Source organism: Grampus griseus, assembly GCF_964374135.1.
Source record: "Grampus griseus genome assembly, chromosome: 14".
NCBI lineage: Eukaryota > Metazoa > Chordata > Mammalia > Artiodactyla > Delphinidae > Grampus > Grampus griseus.
Window position 1 is genome coordinate 25,289,747 of NC_139008.1, and position 19,669 is coordinate 25,309,415.

Consider the following 19,669-nt stretch of genomic DNA (forward strand, 5'->3'; position numbering starts at 1 on the left):
CGTTATCGTACCCTCACCTGGAACCTAAACCGTCCCCGTCCCCTAACCCTAACCCTAGCCTGAAGCCTAACCCTAAACCTTCCCCGAAGCCTGACCCTCACCCGTCCCCTAATCCTAAGCCGTACGCTAACGCTAACCCGCGCCCTCACACGTACGCTCCCCCTAAAGCGTTGTCGTACCCTCACCTTGACCCTAAACCGTCCCCGTCCCCTAACCCTAACCCTAGCCCGAAGCCTAACCCTAACCCTTCCCCGAAGCCTGACCCTCACCCGTCGTCTAATGCTAACCCGTACGGTAACGCTACCCCGCACCCTCACACGTACGCTCCCCCTAAAGCGTTGTCGTACCCTCACCTGGACCCTAAACCGTCCCCGTCCCCTAACCCTAACCCTAGCCCGAAGCCTAACCCTAACACTTCTCCGAAGCCTGACACTCACCCGTCCCCTAATCCTAACCCGTACGCTAACGCTAATCCGCGCCCTCACGCGTACGCTCCCCCTAAAGCGTTGTCGTACCCTCACCTGTACCCTAAACCGTCCCCGTCCCCTAACCCTAACCTTAGCCCGAACCCTAACCCTAACCCTTCCCCGAAGCCTCACCCTCACCCGTCCCCTAATCCTAAGCCGTACGCTAACGCTAACCCGCGCCCTCACACGTATGCTCCCCATAAAGCGTTGTCGTACCCTCACCTTGACCCTAAACCGTCCCCGTCCCCTAACCCTAACCCTAGCCCGAAGCCTAACCCTAACCCTTCCCCGAAGCCTGACCCTCATCCTTCCCCAATGCTAACCCGTACGCTAACGCTAACCCACGCCCTCACACGTACGCTCCCCCTAAAGCGTTATCGTACCCTCACCTGGAACCTAAAACGTCCCCGTCCCCTAACCCTAACCCTAGGCCGAACGCTAACGGTAACCCTTACGCGAAGCCTGACCCTCACCCGTACCCTAATCCTAACCCGTACGCTAACGCTAACCCGCGCCCTCACACGTACGCTCCCCCTAAAGCGTTGTCGTACCCTCACCTGGACCCTAAACCGTCCCCGTCCCCTAACCCTAACCCTAGCCCGAACCCTAACCCTAACCCTTCCCCGAAGCCTGACCCTCACCCGTCCCCTAATCCTAAGCCGTACGCTAACGCTAACCCGCGCCCTCACACGTATGCTCCCCCTAAAGCGTTGTCGTACACTCACCTTGACCCTAAACCGTCCCCGTCCCCTAACCCTAACCCTAGCCCGAAGCCTAACCCTAACCCTTCCCCGAAGCCTGACCCTCACTCGTCGTCTAATGCTAACCCGTACGGTAACGCTACCCCGCACCCTCACACGTACGCTCCCCCTAAAGGGTTGTCGTACCCTCACCTGGACCCTAAACCGTCCCCGTCCCCTAACCCTAACCATAGCCCGAAGCCTAACCCTAACCCTTCTCCGAAGCCTGACCCTCACCCGTCCCCTAATCCTAACCCGTACACTAACGCTAATCCGCGCCCTCACGCGTACGCTCCCCCTAAAGCGTTGTCGTACCCTCACCTGTACCCTAAACTGTCCCCGTCCCCTAACCCTAACCCTAGCCCGAACCCTAACCCTAACCCTTCCCCGAAGCCTCACCCTCACCCGTCCCCTAATCCTAAGCCGTACGCTAACGCTAACCCGCGCCCTCACACGTATGCTCCCCCTAAAGCGTTGTCGTACCCTCACCTTGACCCTAAACCGTCCCCGTCCCCTAACCCTAACCCTAGCCCGAAGCCTAACCCTAACCCTTCCCCGAAGCCTGACCCTCATCCTTCTCCAATGCTAACCCGTACGCTAACGCTAACCCACGCCCTCACACGTACGTTCCCCCTAAAGCGTTATCGTACCCTCACCTGGAACCTAAAACGTCCCCGTCCCCTAACCCTAACCCTAGCCCGAACCCTAACCCTAACCCTTCCCCGAAGCCTGACCCTCACCTGTCCCCTAATCCTAACCCATACGCTAACGCTAACCCGCGCCCTCACACGTACGCTCCCCCTAAAGTGTTGTCGTACCCTCACCTGGACCCTAAACCGTCCCCGTCCCCTAACCCTAACCCTAGCCCGAACCCTAACCCTAACCCTTCCCCGAAGCCTGACCCTCACCCGTCCCCTAATTCTAACCCGTACGCTAACGCTAACCCGCGCCCTCACACGTACGCTCCCCCTAAAGCGTTGTCGTACCCTCACCTGGAACCTAAACCGTCCCTGTCCCCTAACCCTAACCCTACCCCGAACCCTAACCCTAACCCTTCCCCGAAGCCTGACCCTCACCCGTCACCTAATCCTAACCGGCACGCTAACGCTAACCCGCGCCCTCACACGTACGCTCCCCCTAAAGCGTTGTCGTACCCTCACCTGGACCCTAAACCGTCCCCGTCCCCTAACCCTAACCCTAGCCCGAAGCCTAACCCTAACCCTTCTCCGAAGCCTGACCCTCACCCGTCCCCTAATCCTAACCCGTACTCTAACGCTAACCCGCGCCCTCACGCGTACGCTCCCCCTTAAGCGTTGTCGTACCCTCACCTGTACCCTAAACCGTCCCCGTCCCCTAACCGTAACCCTAGCCCAAACCCTAACCCTAACCCTTCCCCGAAGCCTGACCCTCACCCGTCCCCTAATACTAAACCGTACGCTAACGCTAACCCGCGCCCTCACACGTACGCTCCCCCTAAAGCGTTGGCATACCCTCACATGGACCCTAAACCGTCCCCGTCCCCTAACCCTAACCCTAGCCCGAACCCTAACCCTAACTCTTCCCCGAAGCCTGACCCTCATCCATCGTCTAATGCTAACCCGTACGGTAACGATAACCCGCGCCCTCACACGAACACTCCCCCTAAAGCGTTGTCGTACCCTCACCTGGACCCTAAACCATCCCCGTCCCCTAACCCTAACCCTAGCCCGAAGGCTAACCGTAACCCTTCCCCGAAGCCTGACACTCACCGGTCCCCTAATCCTAACCCGTACGCTAACGCTAACCCTCGCCCTCACACGTACTCTCCCCCTAAAGCGTTGTCGTACCCTCACCTGGACCCTAAACCGTCCCCGTCCCCTAACCCGAACCCTAGCCCGAACCCTAACCCTAACCCTTCCCCGAAGCCTGACCCTCACCCGTCCCCTAATCCTAAGCCGTACGCTAACGCTAACCCGTGCCCTCACACGTATGCTCCCCCTAAAGCGTTGTCGTACCCTCACCTTGACCCTAAACCGTCCCCGTCCCCTAAACCTAACCCTAGCCCGAAGCCTAACCCTAACCCTTCCCCGAAGCCTGACCCTCACTCGTCGTCTAATGCTAACCTGTACGGTAACGCTACCCCGCACCCTCACACGTACGCTCCCCCTAAAGCGTTGTCGTACCCTCACCTGGACCCTAAACCGTCCCCGTCCCCTAACCCTAACCCTAGCCCGAACCCTAACCCTAACCCTTCCCCGAAGCCTGACCCTCACCCGTCCCCTAATCCTAACCCGTACGCTAACGCTAACCCACGCCCTCACACGTACGCTCCCCCTAAAGCGTTGTCGTACCCTCACCTGGACCCTAAACCGTCCCCGTCCCCTAACCCTAACCCTAGCCCGAACCCTAACCCTAACCCTTCCCCGAAGCCTGAACCTCACCCGTCCCCTAATCGTAAACCGTACGCTAACGCTAACCCGCGCCCTCACACGTACGCTCCCCCTAAAGTGTTGTCGTACCCTCACCTGGACCCTAAACCGTCCCCATCCCCTAACCCTAACCCTAGCCCGAACCCTAACCCTAACCCTTCCCCGAAGCCTGACCCTCACTCGTCGTCTAATGCTAACCCATACTGTAACGCTACCCCGCACCCTCACACGTACGCTCCCCCTAAAGCGTTGTCGTACCCTCACCTGGACCCTAAACCGTCCCCGTCCCCTAACCCTAACCCTAGCCCGAACCCTATCCCTAACCCTTCCCCGAAGCCTGACCCTCATCCTTCCCCAATGCTAACCCGTATGCTAACGCTAACCCACGCCCTCACACGTACGCTCCCCCTAAAGCGTTATCGTACCCTCACCTGGAACCTAAACCGTCCCCGTCCCCTAACCCTAACCCTAGCCTGAAGCCTAACCCTAAACCTTCCCCGAAGCCTGACCCTCACCCGTCCCCTAATCCTAAGCCGTACGCTAACGCTAACCCGCGCACTCACACGTACGCTCCCCCTAAAGCGTTGTCGTACCCTCACCTTGACCCTAAACCGTCCCCGTCCCCTAACCCTAACCCTAGCCCGAAGCCTAACCCTAACCCTTCCCCGAAGCCTGACCCTCACCCGTCGTCTAATGCTAACCCGTACGGTAACGCTACCCCGCACCCTCACACGTACGCTCCCCCTAAAGCGTTGTCGTACCCTCACCTGGACCCTAAACCGTCCCCGTCCCCTAACCCTAACCCTAGCCCGAAGCCTAACCCTAACACTTCTCCGAAGCCTGACACTCACCCGTCCCCTAATCCTAACCCGTACGCTAACGCTAATCCGCGCCCTCACGCGTACGCTCCCCCTAAAGCGTTGTCGTACCCTCACCTGTACCCTAAACCGTCCCCGTCCCCTAACCCTAACCTTAGCCCGAACCCTAACCCTAACCCTTCCCCGAAGCCTCACCCTCACCCGTCCCCTAATCCTAAGCCGTACGCTAACGCTAACCCGCGCCCTCACACGTATGCTCCCCATAAAGCGTTGTCGTACCCTCACCTTGACCCTAAACCGTCCCCGTCCCCTAACCCTAACCCTAGCCCGAAGCCTAACCCTAACCCTTCCCCGAAGCCTGACCCTCATCCTTCCCCAATGCTAACCCGTACGCTAACGCTAACCCACGCCCTCACACGTACGCTCCCCCTAAAGCGTTATCGTACCCTCACCTGGAACCTAAAACGTCCCCGTCCCCTAACCCTAACCCTAGCCCGAACGCTAACGGTAACCCTTACGCGAAGCCTGACCCTCACCCGTACCCTAATCCTAACCCGTACGCTAACGCTAACCCGCGCCCTCACACGTACGCTCCCCCTAAAGCGTTGTCGTACCCTCACCTGGACCCTAAACCGTCCCCGTCCCCTAACCCTAACCCTAGCCCGAAGCCTAACACTAACACTTCCCCGAAGCCTGACCCTCACCCATCACCTAATCCTAACCCGTACGCTAACGCTAACCCGCGCCCTCACACGTACGCTCCCCCTAAAGCGTTGTCGTAGCCTCACCTGGACCCTAAACCTTCCCCATCCCCTAACCCTAACCCTAGCCCGAAGCCTAACCCTAACCCTTCCCCGAAGCCTGACCCTCACCCGTACCCTAATCCTAACCCGTACGCTAACGCTAATCCGCGCCCTCACACGTACGCTCCCCCTAAAGCGTTGTCGTACCCTCACCTGGAACCTAAACCGTCCCTGTCCCCTAACCCTAACCCTCGCCCGAATGCTAACGGTAACCCTTCCCCGAAGCCTGACCCTCACCCGTCCCCTAATTCTAACCCGTACGCTAACGCTAACCCGCGCCCTCACACGTACGCTCCCCCTAAAGCATTGTCGTGCCCTCACCTGGACCCTAAACCGTCCCCGTCCCCTAACCCTAACCCTAGCCCGAACCCTAAGCCTAACGCTTCCCCGAAGCCTGACCCTCACCCGTCACCTAATCCTAACCGGCACGCTAACGCTAACCCGCGCCCTCACACGTACGCTCCCCCTAAAGCGTTGTCGTACCCTCACCTGGACCCTAAACCGTCCCCGTCCCCTAACCCTAACCCTAGCCCGAAGCCTAACCCTAACCCTTCTCCGAAGCCTGACCCTCACCCGTCCCCTAATCCTAACCCGTACTCTAACGCTAACCCGCGCCCTCACGCGTACGCTCCCCCTTAAGCGTTGTCGTACCCTCACCTGTACCCTAAACCGTCCCCGTCCCCTAACCGTAACCCTAGCCCGAACCCTAACCCTAACCCTTCCCCGAAGCCTGACCCTCACCCGTCCACTAATACTAAACCGTACGCTAACGCTAACCCGCGCCCTCACACGTACGCTCCCCCTAAAGCGTTGGCATACCCTCACCTGGACCCTAAACCGTCCCCGTCCCCTAACCCTAACCCTAGCCCGAACCCTAACCCTAACCCTTCCCCGAAGCCTGACCCTCACCCGTCCCCTAATCCTAACCCGTACGCTAACGCTAACCCGCGCCCTCACACGTACGCTCCCCCTAAAGCGTTGTCGTACCCTCACCTGGACCCTAAACCGTCCCCGTCCCCTAACCCTAACCCTAGCCCGAACCCTAACCCTAACACTTCTCCGAAGCCTGACCCTCACCCGTCCCCTAATCCTAACCCGTAAGCTAACGCTAACCCGCGCCCTCACACGTACGCTCCACCTAAAGTGTTGTCGTACCCTCACGTGGACCCTAAACCGTCCCCGTCCCCTAACCCTAACCCTAGCCCGAACCCTAACCCTAACCCTTCCCCGAAGCCTGAACCTCACCCGTCCCCTAATCGTAAACCGTACGCTAACGCTAACCCGCGCCCTCACACGTACGCTCCCCCTAAAGTGTTGTCGTATCCTCACCTGGACCCTAAACCGTCCCCGTCCCCTAACCCTAACCCTAGCCCGAACCCTAACCCTAACACTTCTCCGAAGCCTGACCCTCACCCATCGTCTAATGCTAACCGGTACGGTAACGATAACCCGCGCCCTCACACGTACGCTCCCCCTAAAGTGTTGTCGTACCCTCACCTGGACCCTAAACCGTCCCCGTCCCCTAACCCTAACCCTACCCCGAACCCTAACCCTAACCCTTCCCCGAAGCCTGACCCTCACCCATCATCTAATGCTAACCCGTACGGTAACGGTAACCCGCGCCCTCACACGTACACTCCCCCTAAAGCATTGTCGTACCCTCACCTGGACCCTAAACCGTCCCAGTCCCCTAACCCTAACCCTAGCCCGAAGCCTAACCCTAACCCTATCCCGAAGCCTGACCCTCATCCTTCCACTAATGCTAACCCGTACGCTAACGCTAACCCACGCCCTCACAAGTACGCTCCCCCTAAAGCGTTGTCGTACCCTCACCTGGAACCTAAACCGTCCCCGTCCCCTAACCCTAACCCTAGCCCGAACGCTAATTGTAACCCTTACACGAAGCATGACCCTCACCCGTCGTCTAATGCTAACCCGTACGCTAACGCTAACCCGCGCCCTCACACCTACGCTCCCCCTAAAGCGTTGGCGTACCCTCACCTGGACCCTAAACCGTCCCCGTCCCCTAACCCTAACCCTAGCCCGAAGCCTAACCCTAACACTTCCCCGAAGCCTGACCCTCACCCGTCCCCTAATCCTAACGCGAACGCTAACGCTAACCCGCGCCCTCACACGTACGCTCCCCCTAAAGCGTTGTCGTACCCTCACCTGGACCCTAAACCGTCCCCGTCCCCTAACCCTAACCCTAGCCCGAACCCTAACCCTAACCCTTCCCCGAAGCCTGACACTCACCCGTCCCCTAATCCTAACCCGTACGCTAACGCTAACCCGCGCCCTCACACGTACGCTCTCCCTAAAGCGTTGTCGTAACCTCACCTGGACCCTAAACCGTCCCCGTCCCCTAACCCTAACCCTAACCCGAACCCTAACCCTAACCCTTCCCCGAAGCCTGACCCTCACCTGTCCCCTAATACTAACCCATACGCTAACGCTAACCCGCGCCCTCACACGTACGCTCCCCCTAAAGTGTTGTCGTACCCTCACCTGGACCCTAAACCGTCCCCGTCCCCTAACCCTAACCCTAGCCCGAACCCTAACCCTAACCCTTCCCCGAAGCCTGACCCTCACCCGTCCCCTAATCCTAACCCGTACGCTAACGCTAACCCGCACCCTCACACGTACGCTACCCCTAAAGCGTTGTCGTACCTTCACGTGGACCGTAAACCGTCCCCGTCCCCTAACCCTAACCCTAGCCCGAACCCTAACCCTAATCCTTCTCCGAAACCTGACCCTCACCCGTCCCCTAATCGTAACCGTACGCTAACGCTAACCTGCGCCCTCACACGTACGCTCCCCCTAAAGCGTTGTCGTACCCTCACCTGTACCCTAAACCGTCCCCGTCCCCTAACCCTAACCCTAGCCCGAACCCTAACCCTAACCCTTCCGCGAAGCCTGACCCTCACCCGTCCCCTAATCCTAAACCGTACGCGAACGCTAACCCGCGCCCTCACACGTACGCTCCCCCTAAAGCGTTGGCGTACCCTCACCTGGACCCTAAAGCGTCCCCATCCCCTAACCCTAACCCTAGCCCAAACCTTAACCCTAACCCTTCCCCGAAGCCTGACCCTCACCCGTCCCCTAATCCTAACCCGTACACTAACGCTAACCCGCGCCCTCACACGTACGCTCCCCCTAAAGCGTTGGCGTACCCTCACCTGGACCCTAAACCGTCCCCGTCCCCTAACCCTAACCCTAGCCCGAACCCTAACCCTAACCCTTCCCCGAAGCCTGAACCTCACCCGTCCCCTAATCGTAAACCGTACGCTAACGCTAACCCGCGCCCTCACACGTACGCTCCCCCTAAAGTGTTGTCGTACCCTCACCTGGACCCTAAACTGTCCCCATCCCCTAACCCTAACCCTAGCCCAAACCCTAACCCTAACTCTTCCCCGAAGCCTGACCCTCATCCATCGTCTAATGCTAACCCGTACGGAAACGATAACCCGCGCCCTCACACGAACACTCCCCCTAAAGCGTTGTCGTACCCTCACCTGGACCCTAAACCATCCCCGTCCCCTAACCCTAACCCTAGCCCGAAGGCTAACCGTAACCCTTCCCCGAAGCCTGACACTCACCGGTCCCCTAATCCTAACCCGTACGCTAACGCTAACCCGCGCCCTCACACGTACGCTCCCCCTAAAGCATTGTCGTACCCTCACCTGGACCCTAAACCGTCCCCGTCCCCTAACCCTAACCCCAGCCCGAACCCTAACCCTAACCCTTGCCCGAAGCCTAACCCTCACTCGTCGTCTAATGCTAACCCGTACGGTAACGCTAACCCGCATCGTCACACGTACGCTCCCCCTAAAGCGTTGTCGTACCCTCACCTGGACCCTAAACCGTCCCCGTCCCCTAACCCTAACCCTAGCCCGAACCCTAACCCTAACACTTCCCCGAAGCCTGACCCTCACCCGTCCCGTAATCCTAACCCGTACGCTAACGCTAACCCACGCCCTCACACATACGCTCCCCCTAAAGCGTTTTCGTACCCTCACCTGGAACCTAAACCGTCCCCGTCCCCTAACCCTAACCCTAGCCCGAAGCCTAACCCTAACCCTTCCCCGAAGCCTGACCCTCACCCGTCCCCTAATCCTAACCCGTACGCTAACGCTAACCCGCGCCCTCACACGTATGCTCCCCCTAAAGCGTTGTCGTACCCTCACCTTGACCCTAAACCGCCCCGTCCCCTAACCCTAACCCTAGCCCGAACCCTAACCCTAACCCTTCCCCGAAGCCTGACCCTCATCCTTCCCCTGATGCTAACCCGTACGCTAACGCTAACCCACGCCCTCACACGTACGCTCCCCCTAAAGCGTTGTCATACCCTCACCTGAAACCTAAACCGTCCCCGTCCCCTAACCCTAACCCTAGCCCAAACCCTAACACTAACCCTTCCCCGAAGCCTGACCCTCACCCGTCCCCTAATCCTAACCCGTACGCTAACGCTAACCCGCGCCCTCACACGTACGCTCCCCCTAAAGAATTGGCGTACCCTCACCTGGACCCTAAACCGTCCCCGTCCCCTAACCCTAACCCTAGCCCGAACCCTAACCCTAACCCTTCCCCGAAGCCTGACCCTCACCCGTCCCCTAATCCTAACCCGTACGCTAACGCTAACCCGCGCCCTCACACGTACGCTCCCCCTAAAGCGTTGTCGTACACTCACCTGGACCCTAAACCGTCCTCGTCCCCTAACCCTAGCCAAAACCCTAACCCTAACACTTCCCCGAAGCCTGACCCTCACCCGTCCCGTAATCCTAACCCGTACGCTAACGCTAACCCGCGCACTCACACGTACGCTCCCCCTAAAGCGTTGTCGTACCCTCACCTGGACCCTAAACCGTCCCCGTCCCCTAACCCTAACCCTAGCCCGAACCCTAACCCTAACCCTTCCCCGAAGCCTGACCCTCACCCGTCCCCTAATCCTAACCCGTACGCTAACGCTAACCCGCGCCCTCACACGTACGCTCCCCCTAAAGCGTTGTCGTACCCTCACCTGGACCCTAAACCGTCCCCATCCCCTAACCCTAACCCTAGCCCGAAGCCTAACCCTAACCCTTCTCCGAAGCCTGACCCTCACCCGTCCCCTAATCCTAACCCGTACGCTAACGCTAACCTGCGCCCTCACACGTACGCTCCCCCTAAAGCGTTGTCGTACCCTCACCTGTACCCTAAACCGTCCCCGTCCCCTAACCCTAACCCTAGCCCGAACCCTAACCCTAACACTTCCCCGAAGGCTGACCCTCACGCGTCCCCTAATCCTAAACCGTACGCTAACGCTAACCCGCGCCCTCACACGTACGCTCCCCCTAAAGCGTTGTCGTACCCTCACCTGGACCCTAAACCGTCCCCGTCCCCTAACCCTAATCCTAGCCCGAACCCTATCCCTAACCCTTCCCCGAAGCCTGACCCTCACCCGTCCCCTAATCCTAACCCGTACGCTAACGCTAACCCGCGCCCTCACACGTACGCTCCCCCTAAAGCGTTGTCGTACCCTCACCTGGACCCTAAACCGTCCCCGTCCCCTAACCCTAACCCTAGCCCGAACCCTAACCCTAACACTTCCCCGAAGCCTGACCCTCACCCGTCCCGTAATCCTAACCCGTACGCTAACGCTAACCCGCGCCCTCACACGTACGCTCCCCCTAAAGCGTTGTCGTACCCTCACCTGGACCCTAAACCGTCCCCGTCCCCTAACCCTAACCCTAGCCCGAACCCTAACCCTAACCCTTCCCCGAAGCCTGACCCTCACCCGTCCCCTAATCCTAAGCCGTACGCTAACGCTAACCCGCGCCCTCACACGTATGCTCCCCCTAAAGCGTTGTCGTACCCTCACCTTGACCCTAAACCGTCCCCGTCCCCTAACCCTAACCCTAGCCCGAAGCCTAACCCTAACCCTTCCCCGAAGCCTGACCGTCACTCGTCGTCTAATGCTAACCCGTACGGTAACGCTACCCCGCACCCTCACACGTACGCTCCCCCTAAAGGGTTGTCGTACCCTCACCTGGACCCTAAACCGTCCCCGGCCCCTAACCCTAACCCTAGCCCGAAGCCTAACCCTAACCCTTCTCCGAAGCCTGACCCTCACCCGTCCCCTAATCCTAACCCGTACGCTAACGCTAATCCGCGCCCTCACGCGTACGCTCCCCCTAAAGCGTTGTCGTACCCTCACCTGTACCCTAAACTGTCCCCGTCCCCTAACCCTAACCCTAGCCCGAACCCTAACCCTAACCCTTCCCCGAAGCCTCACCCTCACCCGTCCCCTAATCCTAAGCCGTACGCTAACGCTAACCCGCGCCCTCACACGTATGCTCCCCCTAAAGCGTTGTCGTACCCTCACCTTGACCCTAAACCGTCCCCGTCCCCTAACCCTAACCCTAGCCCGAAGCCTAACCCTAACCCTTCCCCGAAGCCTGACCCTCATCCTTCCCCAATGCTAACCCGTACGCTAACGCTAACCCACGCCCTCACACGTACGTTCCCCCTAAAGCGTTATCGTACCCTCACCTGGAACCTAAAACGTCCCCGTCCCCTAACCCTAACCCTAGCCCGAACGCTAACGGTAACCCTTACGCGAAGCCTGACCCTCAACCGTCCCCTAATCCTAACCCGTACGCTAACGCTAACCCGCGCCCTCACACGTACGCTCCCCCTAAAGCGTTGTCGTACCCTCACCTGGACCCTAAACCGTCCCCGTCCCCTAACCCTAACCCTAGCCCGAAGCCTAACACTAACACTTCCCCGAAGCCTGACCCTCACCCATCACCTAATCCTAACCCGTACGCTAACGCTAACCCGCGCCCTCACACGTACGCTCCCCCTAAAGCGTTGTCGTACCCTCACCTGGACCCTAAACCTTCCCCATCCCCTAACCCTAACCCTAGCCCGAAGCCTAACCCTAACCCTTCCCCGAAGCCTGACCCTCACCCGTACCCTAATCCTAACCCGTACGCTAACGCTAATCCGCGCCCTCACACGTACGCTCCCCCTAAAGCGTTGTCGTACCCTCACCTGGAACCTAAACCGTCCCTGTCCCCTAACCCTAACCCTCGCCCGAATGCTAACGGTAACACTTCCCCGAAGCCTGACCCTCAACCGTCCCCTAATTCTAACCCGTACGCTAACGCTAACCCGCGCCCTCACACGTACGCTCCCCCTAAAGCATTGTCGTGCCCTCACCTGGACCCTAAACCATCCCCGTCCCCTAACCCTAACCCTACCCCGAACCCTAACCCTAACCCTTCCCCGAAGCCTGACCCTCACCCGTCACCTAATCCTAACCGGCACGCTAACGCTAACCCGCGCCCTCACACGTACGCTCCCCCTAAAGCGTTGTCGTACCCTCACCTGGACCCTAAACCGTCCCCGTCCCCTAACCCTAACCCTAGCCCGAAACCTAACCCTAACCCTTCTCCGAAGCCTGACCCTCACCCGTCCCCTAATCCTAACCCGTACTCTAACGCTAACCCGCGCCCTCACGCGTACGCTCCCCCTTAAGCGTTGTCGTACCCTCACCTGTACCCTAAACCGTCCCCGTCCCCTAACCGTAACCCTAGCCCAAACCCTAACCCTAACCCTTCCCCGAAGCCTGACCCTCACCCGTCCCCTAATACTAAACCGTACGCTAACGCTAACCCGCGCCCTCACACGTACGCTCCCCCTAAAGCGTTGGCATACCCTCACCTGGACCCTAAACCGTCCCCGTCCCCTAACCCTAACCCTAGCCCGAACCCTAACCCTAACTCTTCCCCGAAGCCTGACCCTCATCCATCGTCTAATGCTAACCCGTACGGTAACGATAACCCGCGCCCTCACACGAACACTCCCCCTAAAGCGTTGTCGTACCCTCACCTGGACCCTAAACCATCCCCATCCCCTAACCCTAACCCTAGCCCGAAGGCTAACCGTAACCCTTCCCCGAAGCCTGACACTCACCGGTCCCCTAATCCTAACCCGTACGCTAACGCTAACCCGCGCCCTCACACGTACGCTCCCCCTAAAGCGTTGTCGTACCCTCACCTGGACCCTAAACCGTCCCCGTCCCCTAACCCTAACCCTAGCCCGAACCCTAACCCTAAACCTTCCCCGAAGCCTGACCCTCACCCGTCCCCTAATCCTAAGCCGTACGCTAACGCTAACCCGTGCCCTCACACGTACGCTCCCCCTAAAGCGTTGTCGTACCCTCACCTTGACCCTAAACCGTCCCCGTCCCCTAAACCTAACCCTAGCCCGAAGCCTAACCCTAACCCTTCCCCGAAGCCTGACCCTCACTCGTCGTCTAATGCTAACCCGTACGGTAACGCTACCCCGCACCCTCACACGTACGCTCCCCCTAAAGCGTTGTCGTACCCTCACCTGGACCCTAAACCGTCCCCGTCCCCTAACCCTAACCCTAGCCTGAAGCCTAACCCTAACCCTTCTCGGAAGCCTGACCCTCACCCGTCCCCTAATCCTAACGCGTACGCTAACGCTAATCCGCGCCCTCACGCGTACGCTCCCCCTAAAGCGTTGTCGTACCCTCACCTGTACCCTAAACCGTCCCCGTCCCCTAACCCTAACCCTAGCCCGAACCCTAACCCTAACCCTTCCCCGAAGCCTCACCCTCACCCGTCCCCTAATCCTAAGCCGTACGCTAACGCTAACCCGCGCCCTCACACGTATGCTCCCCCTAAAGCGTTGTCGTACCCTCACCTTGACCCTAAACCGTCCCCGTCCCCTAACCCTAACCCTAGCCCGAAGCCTAACCCTAACCCTTCCCCGAAGCCTGACCCTCATCCTTCCCCAATGCTAACCCGTACGCTAACGCTAACCCACGCCCTCACACGTACGCTCCCCCTAAAGCGTTATCGTACCCTCACCTGGAAACTAAAACGTCCCCGTCCCCTAACCCTAACCCTAGCCCGAACGCTAACGGTAACCCTTACGCGAAGCCTGACCCTCACCCGTCCCCTAATCCTAACCCATACGCTAACGCTAACCCGCGCCCTCACACGTACGCTCCCCCTAAAGCATTGTCGTACCCTCACCTGGACCCTAAACCGTCCCCGTCCCCTAACCCTAACCCTAGCCCGAAGCCTAACACTAACACTTCCCCGAAGCCTGACCCTCACCCATCACCTAATCTTAACCCGTACGCTAACGCTAACCCGCGCCCTCACACGTACGCTCCCCCTAAAGCGTTGTCGTACCCTCACCTGGACCCTAAACCTTCCCCATCCCCTAACCCTAACCCTAGCCCGAAGCCTAACCCTAACCCTTCCCCGAAGCCTGACCCTCACCCGTACCCTAATCCTAACCCGTACGCTAACGCTAATCCGCGCCCTCACACGTACGCTCCCCCTAAAGCGTTGTCGTACCCTCACCTGGAACCTAAACCGTCCCTGTCCCCTAACCCTAACCCTCGCCCGAATGCTAACGGTAATTCTTCCCCGAAGCCTGACCCTCACCCGTCCCCTAATTCTAACCCGTACGCTAACGCTAACCCGCGCCCTCACACGTACGCTCCCCCTAAAGCATTGTCGTGCCCTCACCTGGACCCTAAACCGTCCCCGTCCCCTAACCCTAACCCTAGCCCGAACCCTAACCCTAACCCTTCCCCGAAGCCTGACCCTCACCCGTCACCTAATCCTAACCGGCACGCTAACGCTAACCCGCGCCCTCACACGTACGCTCCCCCTAAAGCGTTGTCGTACCCTCACCTGGACCCTAAACCGTCCCCGTCCCCTAACCCTAACCCTAGCCCGAAGCCTAACCCTAACCCTTCTCCGAAGCCTGACCCTCACCCGTCCCCTAATCCTAACCCGTACTCTAACGCTAACCCGCGCCCTCACGCTTACGCTCCCCCTTAAGCGTTGTCGTACCCTCACCTGTACCCTAAACCGTCCCCGTCCCCTAACCGTAACCCTAGCCCGAACCCTAACCCTAACACTTCCCCGAAGCCTGACCCTCACCCGTCCACTAATACTAAACCGTACGCTAACGCTAACCCGTGCCCTCACACGTACGCTCCCCCTAAAGCGTTGGCATACCCTCACCTGGACCCTAAACCGTCCCCGTCCCCTAACCCTAACCCTAGCCCGAACCCTAACCCTAACCCTTCCCCGAAGCCTGACCCTCACCCGTCCCCTAATCCTAACCCGTACGCTAACGCTAACCCGCGCCCTCACACGTACGCTCCCCCTAAAGCGTTGTCGTACCCTCACCTGGACCCTAAACCGTCCCCGTCCCCTAACCCTAACCCTAGCCCGAACCCTAACCCTAACACTTCTCCGAAGCCTGACCCTCACCCGTCCCCTAATCCTAACCCGTAAGCTAACGCTAACCCGCGCCCTCACACGTACGCTCCACCTAAAGTGTTGTCGTACCCTCACGTGGACCCTAAACCGTCCCCGTCCCCTAACCCTAACCCTAGCCCGAACCCTAACCCTAACCCTTCCCCGAAGCCTGAACCTCACCCGTCCCCTAATCGTAAACCGTACGCTAACGCTAACCCGCGCCCTCACACGTACGCTCCCCCTAAAGTGTTGTCGTATCCTCACCTGGACCCTAAACCGTCCCCGTCCCCTAACCCTAACCCTAGCCCGAACCCTAACCCTAACACTTCTCCGAAGCCTGACCCTCACCCATCGTCTAATGCTAACCCGTACGGTAACGATAACCCACGCCCTCACACGTACGCTCCCCCTAAAGTGTTGTCGTACCCTCACCTGGACCCTAAACCGTCCCCGTCCCCTAACCCTAACCCTACCCCGAACCCTAACCCTAACCCTTCCCCGAAGCCTGACCCTCACCCATCATCTAATGCTAACCCGTACGGTAACGATAACCCGTGCCCTCACACGTACACTCCCCCTAAAGCGTTGTCGTACCCTCACCTGGACCCTAAACCGTCCCAGTCCCCTAACCCTAACCCTAGCCCGAAGCCTAACCCTAACCCTACCCCGAAGCCTGACCCTCATCCTTCCCCTAATGCTAACCCGTACGCTAACGCTAACCCACGCCCTCACAAGTACGCTCCCCCTAAAGGGTTGTCGTACCCTCACCTGGAATCTAAACCGTCCCCGTCCCCTAACCCTAACCCTAGCCCGAACGCTAATTGTAACCCTTACGCGAAGCATGACCCTCACCCGTCGTCTAATGCTAACCCGTACGCTAACGCTAACCCGCGCCCTCACACCTACGCTCCCCCTAAAGCGTTGGCGTACCCTCACCTGGACCCTAAACCGTCCCCGTCCCCTAACCCTAACCCTAGCCGGAAGCCTAACCCTAACACTTCCCCGAAGCCTGACCGTCACCCGTCCCCTAATCCTAATGCGAACGCTAACGCTAACCCGCGCCCTCACACGTACGCTCCCCCTAAAGCGTTGTCGTACCCTCACCTGGACCCTAAACCGTCCCCGTCCCCTAACCCTAACCCTAGCCCGAACCCTAACCCTAACCCTTCCCCGAAGCCTGACACTCACCCGTCCCCTAATCCTAACCCGTACGCTAACGCTAACCCGCGCCCTCACACGTACGCTCTCCCTAAAGCGTTGTCGTAACCTCACCTGGACCCTAAACCGTCCCCGTCCCCTAACCCTAACCCTAGCCCGAACCCTAACCCTAACCCTTCCCCGAAGCCTGACCCTCACCTGTCCCCTAATCCTAACCCATACGCTAACGCTAACCCGCGCCCTCACACGTACGCTCCCCCTAAAGTGTTGTCGTACCCTCACCTGGACCCTAAACCGTCCCCGTCCCCTAACCCTAACCCTAGCCCGAACCCTAACCCTAACCCTTCCCCGAAGCCTGACCCTCACCCGTCCCCTAATCCTAACCCGTACGCTAACGCTAACCCGCGCCCTCACACGTACGCTCCCCCTAAAGCGTTGTCGTACCCTCACGTGGACCGTAAACCGTCCCCGTCCCCTAACCCTAACCCTAGCCCGAACCCTAACCCTAACCCTTCTCCGAAACCTGACCCTCACCCGTCCCCTAATCGTAACCGTACGCTAACGCTAACCTGTGCCCTCACACGTACGCTCCCCCTAAAGCGTTGTCGTACCCTCACCTGTACCCTAAAACGTCCCCGTCCCCTAACCCTAACCCTAGCCCGAACCCTAACCCTAACCCTTCCCCGAAGCCTGACCCTCACCCGTCCCCTAATCCTAAACCGTACGCTAACGCTAACCCGCGCCCTCACACGTACGCTCCCCCTAAAGCGTTGGCGTACCCTCACCTGGACCCTAAACCGTCCCCATCCCCTAACCCTAACCCTAGCCCGAACCCTAACCCTAACCCTTCCCCGAAGCCTGACCCTCACCCGTCCCCTAATCCTAACCCGTACACTAACGCTAACCCGCGCCCTCACACGTACGCTCCCCCTAAAGCGTTGGCGTACCCTCACCTGGACCCTAAACCATCCCCGTCCCCTAACCCTAACCCTAGCCCGAACCCTAACCCTAACCCTTCCCCGAAGCGTGACCCTCACCCGTCCCCTAATCCTAAACCGTACGCTAACGCTAACCCGCGCCCTCACACGTACGCTCCCCCTAAAGCGTTGGCATACCCTCACCTGGACCCTAAACCGTCCCCGTCCCCTAACCCTAACCCTAGCCCGAACCCTAACCCTAACCCTTCCCCGAAGCCTGACCCTCACCCGTCCCCTAATCCTAACCCGTACGCTAACGCTAACCCGCGCCCTCACACGTACGCTCCCCCTAAAGCGTTGTCGTACCCTCACCTGGACCCTAAACCGTCCCCGTCCCCTAACCCTAACCCTAGCCCAAACCCTAACCCTAACACTTCTCCAAAGCCTGACCCTCACCCGTCCCCTAATCCTAACCCGTAAGCTAACGCTAACCCGCGCCCTCACACGTACGCTCCACCTAAAGTGTTGTCGTACCCTCACCTGGACCCTAAACCGTCCCCGTCCCCTAACCCTAACCCTAGCCCGAACCCTAACCCTAACCCTTCCCCGAAGCCTGAACCTCACCCGTCCCCTAATCGTAAACCGTACGCTAACGCTAACCCGCGCCCTCACACGTACGCTCCCCCTAAAGTGTTGTTGTACCCTCACCTGGACCCTAAACCTTCCCCGTCCCCTAACCCTAACCCTAGCCCGAACCCTAACCCTAACCCTTCCCCGAAGCCTGACCCTCAGCCATCGTCTAATGCTAACCCGTACGGTAACGATAACCCGCGCCCTCACACGTACACTCCCCCTAAAGCGTTGTCATACCCTCACCTGGACCCTAAACCATCCCCGTCCCCTAACCCTAACCCTAGCCCGAAGGCTAACCGTAACCCTTCCCCGAAGCCTGACCCTCATCCTTCCCCTAATGCTAACCCGTACGCTAACGCTAACCCACGCCCTCACACGTACGCTCCCCCTAAAGCGTTGTCGTACCCTCACCTGGAACCTAAAACGTCCCCGTCCCCTAACCCTAACCCTAGCCCGAACGCTAACGGTAACACTTACGCGAAGCCTGACCCTCACCCGTTCCCTAATCCTAACCCGTACGCTAACGCTAACCCGCGCCCTCATAGGTACACTCCCCCTAAAGCGTTTTCGTACCCTCACCTAGACCCTAAACCGTCCCCGTCCCCTAACCCTAACCCTAGCCCGAAGCCTAACACTAACACTTCCCCGAAGCCTGACCCTCACCCATCACCTAATCCTAACCCGTACGCTAACGCTAACCCGCGCCCTCACACGTACGCTCCCCCTAAAGCGTTGTCGTACCCTCACCTGGACCCTAAACCTTCCCCATCCCCTAACCCTAACCCTAACCCGAAGCCTAACCCTAACCCTTCCCCGAAGCCTGACCCTCACCCGTACCCTAATCCTAACCAGTACGCTAACGCTAACCCGCGCCCTCACACGTACGCTCCCCCTAAAGCGTTGTCGTACCCTCACCTGGAACCTAAACCGTCCCCGTCCCCTAACCCTAACCCTAGCCCGAATGCTAACGGTAACCCTTCCCCGAAGCCTGACCCTCACCCGTCCCCTAATTCTAACCCGTACGCTAACGCTAACCCGCGCCCTCACACGTACGCTCCCTCTAAAGCATTGTCGTACCCTCACCTGGACCCTAAACCGTCCCCGTCCCCTAACCCTAACCCTACCCCGAACCCTAACCCTAACCCTTCCCCGAAGCCTGACCCTCACCCGTCACCTAATCCTAACCGGCACGCTAACGCTAACCCGCGCCCTCACACGTACGCTCCCCCTAAAGCGTTGTCGTACCCTCACCTGGACCCTAAACCGTCCCCGTCCCCTAACCCTAACCCTAGCCCGAAGCCTAACCCTAACCCTTCTCCGAAGCCTGACCCTCACCCGTCCCCTAATCCTAACCCGTACTCTAACGCTGACCCACGCCCTCACGCGTACGCTCCCCCTAAAGCGTTGTCGTACCCTCACCTGTACCCTAA